Source organism: Anser anser, assembly GCF_964211835.1.
Source record: "Anser anser genome assembly, chromosome: 2".
Lineage (NCBI taxonomy): Eukaryota > Metazoa > Chordata > Aves > Anseriformes > Anatidae > Anser > Anser anser.
The window spans coordinates 15,595,561-15,607,714 of record NC_139721.1 but is presented as its reverse complement, the minus strand read 5'-3'; the positions used below and the strand labels follow the sequence as shown (position 1 = coordinate 15,607,714).

At 38.3% G+C, this 12,154-nt stretch overlaps 1 protein-coding gene and 1 long non-coding RNA gene across 7 annotated transcripts in view; both read right to left on the bottom strand.

Moving 5' to 3' along the window:
* The window catches only part of TRPS1 (transcriptional repressor GATA binding 1), a 214,470-nt gene that overhangs the window by 138,532 nt on the left and 63,784 nt on the right, over window positions 1-12,154 (bottom strand). The window lies entirely within an intron of this gene.
* The window catches only part of LOC310894112, a 67,626-nt gene extending 55,472 nt beyond the window's left edge, over window positions 1-12,154 (bottom strand). Inside the window, exon 1 of the long non-coding RNA XR_014579567.1 lies at window positions 1-12,154. This exon is cut by the window's left edge and continues 46,961 nt beyond it. This is a non-coding gene — a long non-coding RNA (uncharacterized lncRNA).

Below are 12,154 nucleotides of genomic sequence, written 5' to 3'. Positions count from 1 at the left end.
TGTATCCGTTTTCCCCTAAGCAGAAAGGTTTTGGCAGGTTTGTTTGTTTGCTTGTTTTTACGTTGGGAATGTATGGTTTTTCCTGTCTTCTATCCTATCTCTCAGGAGGAAAAGGGAAATTTTGACTAAAAGAAAATGTAATTATAATTAACTCTGTTAGTAGTTTTCATACACAGAGAAGAGTAAGCAAAAGAATATGCTTATCCCTGCTTCATACAATGAGAACTTTTTTGCGATTCAAAGGGGGTTATTTTCTAGCTACATTATTTATAGGCTCAAATGATTATGGACATTTTTTAAACCAAAAAAAAAATCATAATTATCAGAGTGAAAACAGATGCAGGTCAATGCAATGTAACACTTTACATAACAATCAATAAAAATGTCAATACAAACAACTACTAAAGGCACCATATGACATTCCAAAGGGAAAAAAAAAATCTTCATTTTCTACTTAGATGCTTTCCTTCCTTTATCAGCAGATGGCAAGCAAATTACTAGTTCAATCCATATGTCTGTATCTGATAGACAGTGTTTTACAAGTCTGAAATTAGTTTAAAACATTTTGATGTTGGCCAGACTACAGAGGAAAACAGGATAACTTTGTCTATTAATGAAAAGTTGGTTTTGTCATAACAAATACTTCCACAAGCTACTACCCATCCAGACTCATTCAGTCGCTAATGGAATTTGTACCCAAAGACATAATCTGTGTTTAACAGACTAACAATTTGTAGTTTCATCCATATTGCTCTTCTGCTGTGCTCCAACACGTCTCCTTACCCTCGCTGAGGTTTACTTAGCGGTGCTGATGAAAGAAATCAAGGCCATGAGAATATTTTTGGTAGGAAGGATATCAGATCACTAGGGCCCTTTATGTGCATGCTAGTAGGCATTCAAGAGAGAACCTGTCAGAGCAAGGACCATTCAGACCAGCACCTTGTCTCCAACCACGGCAAAGTGCAGATGTCTAGGAGAAAAGGTGTTTTAGAAAATTTTGCTTAATCTCTCCCTATCAGGAAGCCTCCATTTGCGATGCAGATGATGTATATTTTGGGAAAGGAGGCCTGGAAAACCTACGTAGTAGGTTCAGTGCAGACAGCTGGATCGAGGTCCTGCTGGCTTCCTAATCCTTGCAAAATCTAATTTCTTTGCCAAGGACCTACAGAACTCTCACAGATAAAATATCTCTCTACTTAGTGCTTTTAAAAATGTCCTTTCCTCACAACTGTGAAATACCTGGGTGGGAGACTGGTGTCCAAAATGGCTTCTGCTTCACTTCTTAAGAAAGGTATCACTAAGAAAGCCTCCAAATACCTACAGCAATTATTAAGCCTTCTTGCCAGGCTGTCATTCACTCACAGAAAGCTTACACTTCAGAAAAAGTTCATCCTAGACTCTACACCTGGCAATCCTGGAGCACTAAAGCCCAGTGAATCTCACCCTCCTGAGACATACGCAGTCGGTCACGAGGCTTGACTGAAGCTGAGTCTGGTGTTAGGCGTCCCTTAGCACAATATCCTACTGAGACAGCCCAGACTGTGGCACCAAATTCAGCAGACACCAACTGCCCACTTAATTTTTGTAAAATTCCCTGCATCAATTCTGCTCTGACAGTCATTGTGGATGCCTACTGTATAGACCTCTACCCTCCAACCATTTAGTTGGCTATTAGGAGGCAAAGGCAAATTGATTAAGTGCTGATTAAGTTTACAGTCTTTTAGGCATGAGAGGTTCTGTTGAAAAATCAAGCCAGATTTAAAACTTCTGCTAAGCGGAACATAATTTTCTGTAATGGAAAAATCGGTAAAGCTGGAACATACTCTTTGCTTTAAAAATGATTAATACTAGTGCTATAAACCATTTGGCTAAACAACTGCAGAAGATTCTGTGATCAGTGGAGAGACATTTTTAATTTTGAAATAAATCTCATTTCTTAAATTTCATTCTGATTTTTAAACCGGTAAACAGACTAGTAAAACACATGTACGCATAAAAGCATATGTAGGTGCCAAGCTGTTTACAAGAATCAGAAGCCTGGAAGCCAACAAGATTTTAATCAAGATTTCCATTAACTCTCCCCACCCCTCAAACCCCGCATAAGGTTGGGTTTGTAAGAATTTTAAACAAAAGGAAATACGTATATTTCTAGCATACTTAGTCAAATATAAAAGAATTTCAGTAATATACTAACAGGTACTGTGCTACTGCCAATGGAGAGCTTTTTGTCTTCTTTATCAGCTGCAGGGAGGAATGCCAAAATGGTCACCATAGCTGAGTCCATTAACTGAATTCTGAAGAAAATGCTTTTCTCAAGAAACAGGCTGACTGAATGTATTCTGCACAATGCAAACTTTTATACAGGTCTGGGATACGTCCATTTTAGGCTGGGAGAGCAGCTGCCACAAAATGTTGAAGAAATAGGGAGTGTATGTCAGTATCTTCTAACTCGAGAACGTAACACCATGAACATTAAAGCAGTTACTATCAGAAAAAGAACTCATAAATATGTAAAGATATCATTCTCCATACGTTTTATAAAGGGGATAATAGCGGTATATTAAGTTTTGCTTTGATTTTGAAGTTTTCACCTTGCGGTGTCTGCCTTACAGCCTTTTAGTCATGTACAGACTGGAGCAGCAAAACAGCTTTGAAGTGCCCAACTTCCAGTGAAGTTCCTAACATTTCTTTTAGTAAGTCTGAAGAGGTCTGTATGTGATTTACTGTAATTTCAGAACAAGCTCAGAAATTCACCCTAACACAAAAAGATACAATTTCTTCATGAAAGAATGGGAGAGTCATTTGAGCACCGTATCACTGCCGGGGGATGGGGGCAGAGCAGGAAAATGCTTTGGCAGCATGATCAAATGAAACTCAAAAATACTGGCTGTATACAAGATGATAGTCAAAACTTTAAGGGAAACAAAACAGAGCTTTCTACAGATGAGTTCCTTCTATTTTTTTTTCCCAACCAGTAAATATAGTTTAAGTGATTCACAGCCGATTTTTATAATTGTAATGAGCAGCTGTGATCAAACTCTATTTGTAGCATCATAATAAATTTGCCCCCCACCTACTAAAATTAGTTCTAAGCATTCAAAATTCCCATTTGAACATCTGACTGAACAAAACAGGCATTGCTCCATGCCAAAAACTGGAGGAAATAGACCTAAAATATGGCATTTTCTCACCAGAAATTGCAGGCTCCCAGAATAACATGTGAATTAAAACTCATTCCAAGGTTGTTTGCATTGCTCCTCATTCCCATTCATAACAAATTCCTTGACAAATGTTCTGATTATTTCTCTTTTTTTTCTTGCTTTTTTTATTTAAACACAATTTTCAAATCACAGACGGTCTTGCAAGGAGAAACAGCCAATAGTACAACCCATCTGAAAATGGAGAGGGTGGAATTTTACTCTCAGCAAGTGCTGGAGGCAACTGACATGATTAAAGACTGCAGTTTAAGCCATCGTTAAAGGCTTCTTCCCATAAGTGAAAATGTGTAGTTTGCCACTCTACACATCAGAGGCATGTAAACCAAAATGAGGTCAAAGTCAAAGAAGAAACACAAATGCCTCACTCTAAAAAAGTTCCTGCTTTCTCTTTTTTTTTTTTTTTTTTTTAATCAGGCTAAAGGGGAGAAGAGAAAATTTAACAAAGTTAAAATGATGATGCTTCCTAAGTTTTTCTCTTTTGCCAGTATTTTTGCAATAAGTTACATCATCGTGCCCGGAGAAGATAATTGGCAATATTGACTCAGGATGGCTATGGATCGGGCTCTTCGTAGCACTGCACAATATGGATTTTAAAGCACCTCCTCACTCTCACCTTCTGAGGCAAGGAACTGCCCTTACTCCCATTTCACAGACAGAATCAGGGGTATAAGTCCTAGATAAGCTAAGAAATCAGAGGGGATTAACCATCTAACTAGGACAAATATGATTCACCAGCTGTATTACAGCAAACACAACAAGTGGCAACTCCCAAGCACTTGATCAGCAATCTGAGCAGGAACTGTCCTTCCGTCTTCACTGGAAAGGCACACTTGCTGCAGCTGTAAATGCTGTCCAAGACTTAAGCAACATATGGGCTTTAATAATATGATATAATATCACATATAAAATTACATATTATATATGATAATAACAAAATAATTATATTTGCAAATCTCAGGCAGCACAGGGAAACATGAACCAAACGATTGCAAAGTCGATTTGCAAGCTCCCTGCTTTGTGCAAAGCACTGTGCAGCCTGAGCTGCCACTGTGCCATTTGCTTCAGAAACGTACAATGCAAAAAGAGAAATCATCCTTATTCCTTCTCTTGTCTTTGCATAAATAATATTCTATCTGAACTCCAAGTAAACAATGTAGCATGGTACAGAATATGTGTATTTACAGATTCCTATTGCATACATATATTATTATATTGCTACAACAAAGATCATAAGATTTCGTAAAATATACATAATGCTACTTAGAAAAATGCTTAGAAAAACATCAACAGAACCATTTAGCCATTATAAAGCTTCATTTTAAAAACAGAACTTGGTGCAATAAGTAAATAAATTCTATTAGGCAGGAAATTGTTCACTAAATCAATTGTGCTGCATTAGAGATCTTAAAATTAAGACTACTTGCAAGGTGGCCACATGCAGACTCTGAGGAGTGCTAAGGTAACAAAAGAAGTTCCATAAACCCTTTTGCATATCTCATATGTGTATTTGTTTCAGCACACATCTGTTCATATAACAGAACTATTTTCCATGGTTGCCATTTTTAATTGGGCATATTAACCCCTAGATACCTCCATGGAAAAATCCCAGAACATGTGTGTGCACTGTTTATCCACAAATCTGTCTTTAAATCTTCGCCATTTTGAATTTGTTCAGATGTGGATAGCATCTGGATTCCTTCAAATCAATTATAATTACAACGATCCTTTCTTAGTCCAATAAATTAAACATTTATTTGCTGTCTATCGTAATATTCCTTCTCTGAAAGAATATATTTATTGTGTCTTTTAATTACCAAAGTACATGTACAGGGTTTTCTGAAATTCAACACAGAAAGCCACTCTGCACTTCCAGATGTTAAAGGTATCTTCCCATAGATTTTCATCGTTCAGCACCACAGTACTTCAGGCAAAAATAGAATTATGTACAATCCTTACCTGCATTCATCTATGAAAATTAATTTTCCATTGAAAATCTACAAGTTAGCAGCAAGTTCTGCCCTCAGACATGAGCGTGTGTTTCCTATTGGATCCAGTTTGGCAAAATTTATCCTCATTTTTTAAATACAATTCGAGTTTCCACTTCAGGTATATAATCTAATGCAAAGTACTATTAGCGATAGAGAATAAGAGCAGAACTGTCTAATCGTTATAGTTGCACTTTTCAAAACTTTGGAAACTGTTTTTGCCCCTGAAACTCTGGAAAAGCTCAGCTAATTATTGAAATCATTGGGCACATCAGACGCTCTGTTTAATTACTTCCAGGCTTAAATGGTGCTTCCCATAGTCAGCTCTCTGAACTGTTTAGGCTGCACGGGGTTATTTGCTCCAGCGTGTGCACGTTCAATGCCCACGGCTGCGCTCCACACCATGACCCTGCGTCTATTAAAAGTACAACCTAGTCGCATCCACAGTGGAAAAAAAAATAAAATTCAGCAATGTATTTGAGGACTGATTAAAAAATAAAATATCTCCTCCTGGGGGATGAAGGCAGGTGCCCACCATGCACAGGGTTTGGTCACTGCAGCTGCACCACAGCAAGAAGTGGCTGCCCCAGTGCCTGGGGATGCTCGAGGCCAGCTTCATGCATGTGAGCAATGTGGCATCCTGGTGACCCAGGTACCACATATCGGACCCGAGAGGGCAAAAGACAAAGTCCTCCCATCCCGCCTAACAAGGGTAGTATGTAAATGAGTTAATTGCACCTGGCACTGACTGACGGTCTGCTCTGGCTGGTCAGTTCAATACGAGAAGGCACCCTTTTCTTCTCATCTCTCCCATCCCAACCAAGCAGCTTGTTTTAAATCAAGAATTATCTCGGTTCTCCCTGCTTGAATCATCGTTATTGATCACAGCAACTTCAGTAAGGCTGCTGCTGCTGACGCAGTGGCCTGGGGGCCTGTCCCAGCCCTCGCAGCCCTTTGTTCCCCGACTGATTCACCTCTCCAGCAAGGATTTTGACGTAGCTGCTGCCCTTTCGCATTATTACCGTGCCCCACCCAAATAATGATTTTATCATTTAAAGCTCTTCTCAACCACATTTTGCAGAAGAAAAGAAAAATAAATAAAAAAATATGCACCATCGGGTGGGTAAACACGCGCGAGGTGGGGCTGTCTCTCCACATGACAGACACACCCCACACAAAAACCAGAAACATGCCTTGAATTGGGCAGGTTAACATTTTTCTAAAAGTTACTCTCTAGTCCGATCTGATCACTCTGTCATGATGAGTAATGCAAAACATTCAATTTCTTGTGGGTTTGGTTCCAGTAGTTGCTAAAAGCAGCCAAGTACATGTTTGTTTCTCAACGGCTTCAAACCTTCGGCGAGCTATTTTAGCTCCGTTCGCGGCCCGCTCCCCAGCGCGGGATTTCACCCGTCTCGGTTTTTGCGCAGGAAACCCGATGCCTCAAAACCGTTTCTCTTCGCGTCCTATCTTTATTTTCTCACTTTCCTTGCTGGATGATTCTTGCCCTTTTCCAGGATGTAGTTATATTTAAAAAGCAGCCCACCACCTCCCCGAGCAGAGACTTGTGGAAACAGGTGCTTCTAAAAAAAAAAATAAAAAGAGCGCGTTTGGCAGCTCTGTGACCTGACAGAGCTGTGTGCGTTCGTAAGACACAGTGCCTGCTGAGTTCCCCTCAGCTAATTAGAGGACCCGTATGGCAATGAATGGCCTTGACTATAAATACTTCCTGAAAGATCTCTAACAGAGTCAGAGGAAATGGGAAAAAAATGAGATGCAGCTACAGGGAAACTATTTCAGATGTTTCTTCTTTAAAGGGCTGCTTTTTTTTTTTCCTCCCCAACGTGGCTGAAGGATGAGCTGCTGAGTCCAAGATCTCCCCCAACTTAAATACAAGATATATAATTATATGTGTTAAATTTAATTCTGTAGATATACCATTGAGATGCTGCTATCAGAAGGTGGCTGGATGTGGGACACAATGGCAAAGCACACCAAAATTTCAATATGTTTCACTGTAGTGACCACTGAAAAATCACACTTAAAACATTATCCCTGAGGCACTGCCAAGAGCACGCTTTGGGGTGAAGGCAGCAGCAAGACTTCTACCAACACCTGAGAGGCAGTTTTTGCCTCAACGGTATGTTGCCATTCTGGCCAAGAATTTCATGTTTATACACACAGGAGAAGTATTTCGGAAATCACAAAGGCCAGTTCGGCATTTCCACCGCTTTGCAGGAATCTGGCATCCAGCTCTGCATTAGCAGGGGAGTGCTTTACAACAGGAGAAAGAGTGCTTTGCTACGAAGGATTGCATCTGATATTTACTACACTGATATTAAATGAATCAATCATACATAAACTTACTGATACTTGCATATGTAGTGCTTATTTTAGAATGAGCCACTATTGGCCACAGAGAAGAAAGCAAAATGGGGAGGGCAAATATACTTTCCTCTCTCTGAATTTAAAGCCATGTAGCAGCTTCTCGACTGAACACTGCATGAAATATCAGGAGTGTAAATATCACAGACAAAAAGAAAAATAACTCTCCTTAAAGTAAATGGAAACTTTCTTGAAAAACAGTGATTTCCCGTGAAGAGTTTAATCATCATGGCTCAAAATAATCTCGATTTAATAGCAGAGCTGCTTTTATTCTTTGCCCCTGTCCAGAAAGCTCATAGCAAATGTTACTGTAACTTCAGCTGGATATTTAATGTTACAGCCTGCCCTCTCCCTTTGCCAACCACCACCAGTACCTTTGCAATAATTTGATGATCTCTCTCTCTCTCTTCCTCTGATGGTGCACAAATCCACCCATTGCATGAATTATAATTAATAATACATAGGCATCTCCCTGTGCTTCCAGGCATACGCAGCCCTGCAGGGCACACTGCTATTCTGCATCTGCATCAGCTGCACTACGATGCAAGGAAGCAGTATTTACCAATACCTTCAGGGGGGCTAACTAGGTCTGTATATAGATCTGAAGGCACAGGCTGCAATTCCCCGTTTTGTGGAAAACTTTGTACGGCAGCATCCACACGTAACAAAACAGGCCACTTCATTTAAAATCAGTTTAGCAAAAAGTTCCTGCTGTCCAAGATCAGCGTTGTCAAAGCATTAAACAATCTGCCTGGCCCGGAGTCTGCTGGCTGCCAATGTGCTACCCAAAAAAGGAACATTTTTGCATCTCAATAGACTTTCCAGTATCAACAAATCTTTAAACTAAAAAATCAGCTACTCTAAGGAAGAGCAGAAATAATGTCTACATTGTACCACGCTGAGGTACATTTTTTGTAATTCCCATTTGCAAAACATACATATTCGCTGTAAGTACAGCTGCTGGAAACATTTTAATAAGAAAAATAAATTAAAGCTACTCACAGAAGTGTACCAAGCCCCTGAGAAAGATTCTGTTACACACACACACCGCCTGGAAGCTCTCTTGGGGAAAAAGGTGCGTCCCCTGCATATGTGTGCTTGCACACATGCAGAGCTCAAGCTATCGCCACCGCACTATCTCCAGCTCCTCAAAGGTCACAAGCCACTAAAAAGAAAATAAATCCTACCCTAATGACTCCCATGAATAATCTACTGTAGCACGGAGCCTGGGGAGGGAACACGACCATCATGCGTTGAAGGAATGTGAGAAAGCAGCACATAAACAGCTTACAGAACACCCAAAGCTGAAAAACACTTAATTCCAAAAGTTTACAATTATCATTAGAGAACTATGGGGGTAACTGTAGATTTTCACCCTTTCCCCTGTTGATCTGTATTGCCTTTGATATTTGGTTAAACTGCTAATAACTCCAATCATAAACTCAGTATCTAGAAAACAGCCTTACAACATTAAACTCTCTATCTATATGAAAAAAAATGTGAAAAACATTATCTTCCCTCTCCCTTCCCCCAGTCATCATGAGAGAACTAAAAAATGAAAAGCACATGGTATTACTGCTACTGTTGAATCATTACAAATCATTCTTAATAAACAGAACCACTCTATAAATACTGAATAGCCAGCACAACCAAAGGGATGTGTTAGATTTTTTTCAGTCCATTTCTCACAGTGTTTATTCACTGAGTAATCCCAAATTTTTGGCTTCCTCTGTGCCGATCTTTGAAAAAACACAAAATGAAGGTGTCTACAGTGATTTTATTATAGGTTTTGTTTCCTAGTCACCAGTCGTCCTGGGATACAGTATTTTGCATGAGAATTCATTATATGATACCACAAGTATGTACTGATTTAACCCCTTGTTTTTACAAAGCCCCAGATTTTCCAGTACAATTAACTATTTCTGCCACCTATTTCACGTTAGAAAAACACATTTCCCCAAAAGTGGACAATCATGTGAGAATTGGTAACAGTATGATTTTTTATTTTCAGGATTACCAAAATTAACTTTTCCCAAAATGGAGAAGGTTTTTTTCTGAACAATTTCTAACTCCGTCCAGACTGAGTGAGCTTCCAGGTATTCGTAACACCCAACACAAAGCTCCCACTGGTCAAGCTGACCAGCACTTTTTCTTCTTACTTAGTGGCCCCAGTGCTTCATCCTATAACTCTGTCCATAGAAAACTAAATCAAGAATAAAATAAAGCAGTTAGGTTTCTGTGATCTTTTTCACAGATCCAGGGGAACAGGGAATATCCATCTCACTGGAAGAATTAATATCACTCACAGAATCACACTCCTTCATCTTCCCCCATCTCCTGTCCTCCAGATCCCCCCTTATCTTCAAGCAGCTTGAATTCTCATTGTTCTCCTCTATCCATTAATAGTGATGAAACATATCATTAGGGATTCTGTTCCTCGGAAGCAGAAAGTTAACTTCCCCACTCATTTCTTAAATAATTCAAACTGACAAAGGCAACTTGCCCAATTTCCAAAGAAAAGTGAAAATTAAATTATTATAACTAAGGAGAGAAGGAAAAAAAAAAAAAAAAGACAAAAAGACCACCAGGTACTTAGCACATCAGAGTCCAAAAAGCAATGAAGGTAAAACTGTATACAAAAGTAATTCTTCTTTGAAAGGTGTCAGCATGATTTCACCAGTCAGTATAGACCTAATCCAGTATTAAATCCTTTTACAAACCATATCAAAGAAAAGTTGGGTTGTTCACAAAATTTTGAAATGCAAGAAGTTAATTTATATACCCTGTTAATACACAAAAACAAAAACTTTTTGTAACAGAAAACCATGCAAATTATTGGTAATTTATATTTTCTGAAAATCTAGAAGTGATCAAAACATTTCCAAAGTGATAAAAAATAATAACAAATATACTAATATCTTTGTATAAAGATTGAACTTATTTTAAAGGATGGCATAAGAAGCAGCCAGTGTACAGTTTTCCCTTCTTCATTTACTATTCCCTAAAAATTATAATATAATGGTCTTATTTTACGATTTTAGATTTTAGGCTCTCGTTACCAAACAAATTGAGACGTTTATAAAGCTGATTGCACATATTACCAGGTCTCTTTGGATATTATTATTAAAAATAAATGAAAATTATTTGTACTCTGATAAACCCAAAATATAAATGGCTCCTCTGGCCAATATGTAACTAGTGTCATATGTACAGCATGAATTCCACTGCTAGTCAGATATATGTATATATTTTTAGACATATTTCTAAATGGAGGAGAAATATAAACCTGCCATTCACAATGAACACACACCCAGGCCCAACAGGGAACCTGTCATCCTGTGACTGCTTCTCATACACTTAACATCTGACATCAGTAGCTATTCACAACCTGCAAGGCACAAAAGACTGTGGTCCCCCTAAATTGCATGCAGACTTTAAGTGACAGACACATTATTTTATAATTAGAATAACTGTAATATTTTTAAGACTACTGACTTCATTTTAAAAGAGCTTTTAAGGTTTATATATGTATACGGAGACAGATGTACACATGTATAATCTTAGCAGACCATGGAATAAAACATTTATCTTGCCTTTGGTCTTCTTCTGTCATGTTGTTCACTCTTACAGTAATGGAAGTTATGGTTATAAATGTTCTTATAAAAGACAATACAGAACAAGAGATGATCACCACTTCCATTCTAGTGAAGTTCACCTGCAAGTTCCTAAAAGTTCAAATAGGGAGCAGCCCCTGAAAAAATGCAGTGATGACACCAAGGGAAAGGCACTTATTTGTCTCCGTGTTCAGCTCCTCAGAATTTGAGAACTCTTCTAACTTCAAATTTACCAACAGTGGAAAAAGCATACCTTGCTGGAAGGGGAAGTTAGGAAGTTCCTTATGTCTACTTTTTTTTACCAATATATTTTTTTTTAGAAAGACAGAATAGGAATTATTTGGTGTGATGAATATTCTCCCCTTCTTTATCACACAAGCTCCTTCCTTTTCTCTCTTTTATTTGCTTCCAAGGCAACCAGACAAGTGTCAAAATTGATATGTAATTATGCTGTTTTACAAAAAAAAGAGGTTATTTTTTATTAACATTTAACTCAGGTTTCATATTCTTAGATATTTAATAATGCGAAATCTTGCTTAAGTGTGAACTGTCACACCACCTCAAAATTTAAGAGGTGATTAGTTGTTTCAGTGTAACAGATGTGCTGCCTTCTGGGGTTCTAAACCCTCGTTCTTCAAATGCATCATCAACCTGCACAATTAGCAGGAATGATTAAACAAAATTCAATCAGAGCTAAATAGCAAAAGCAGAATCACTTGCTTACTAATACTGCATCAAATATATACACTGTTTTATGCAAACACTTTGGAACATTTACCTGCCAGTTTCGGTCTACAAGTTTGAATCTTTCAGTCTTCCCCTGATTTTTATTTTTGTTTTTGTTTTCCCATGCATTCACTCTGGAAATGAAGAAATCTTTCACGTGCCTAATTAAACATAGCATACATGTAATCAGGAAAAAAAAAAAAAGAAAAGAGAGAGAGTGAGAGCT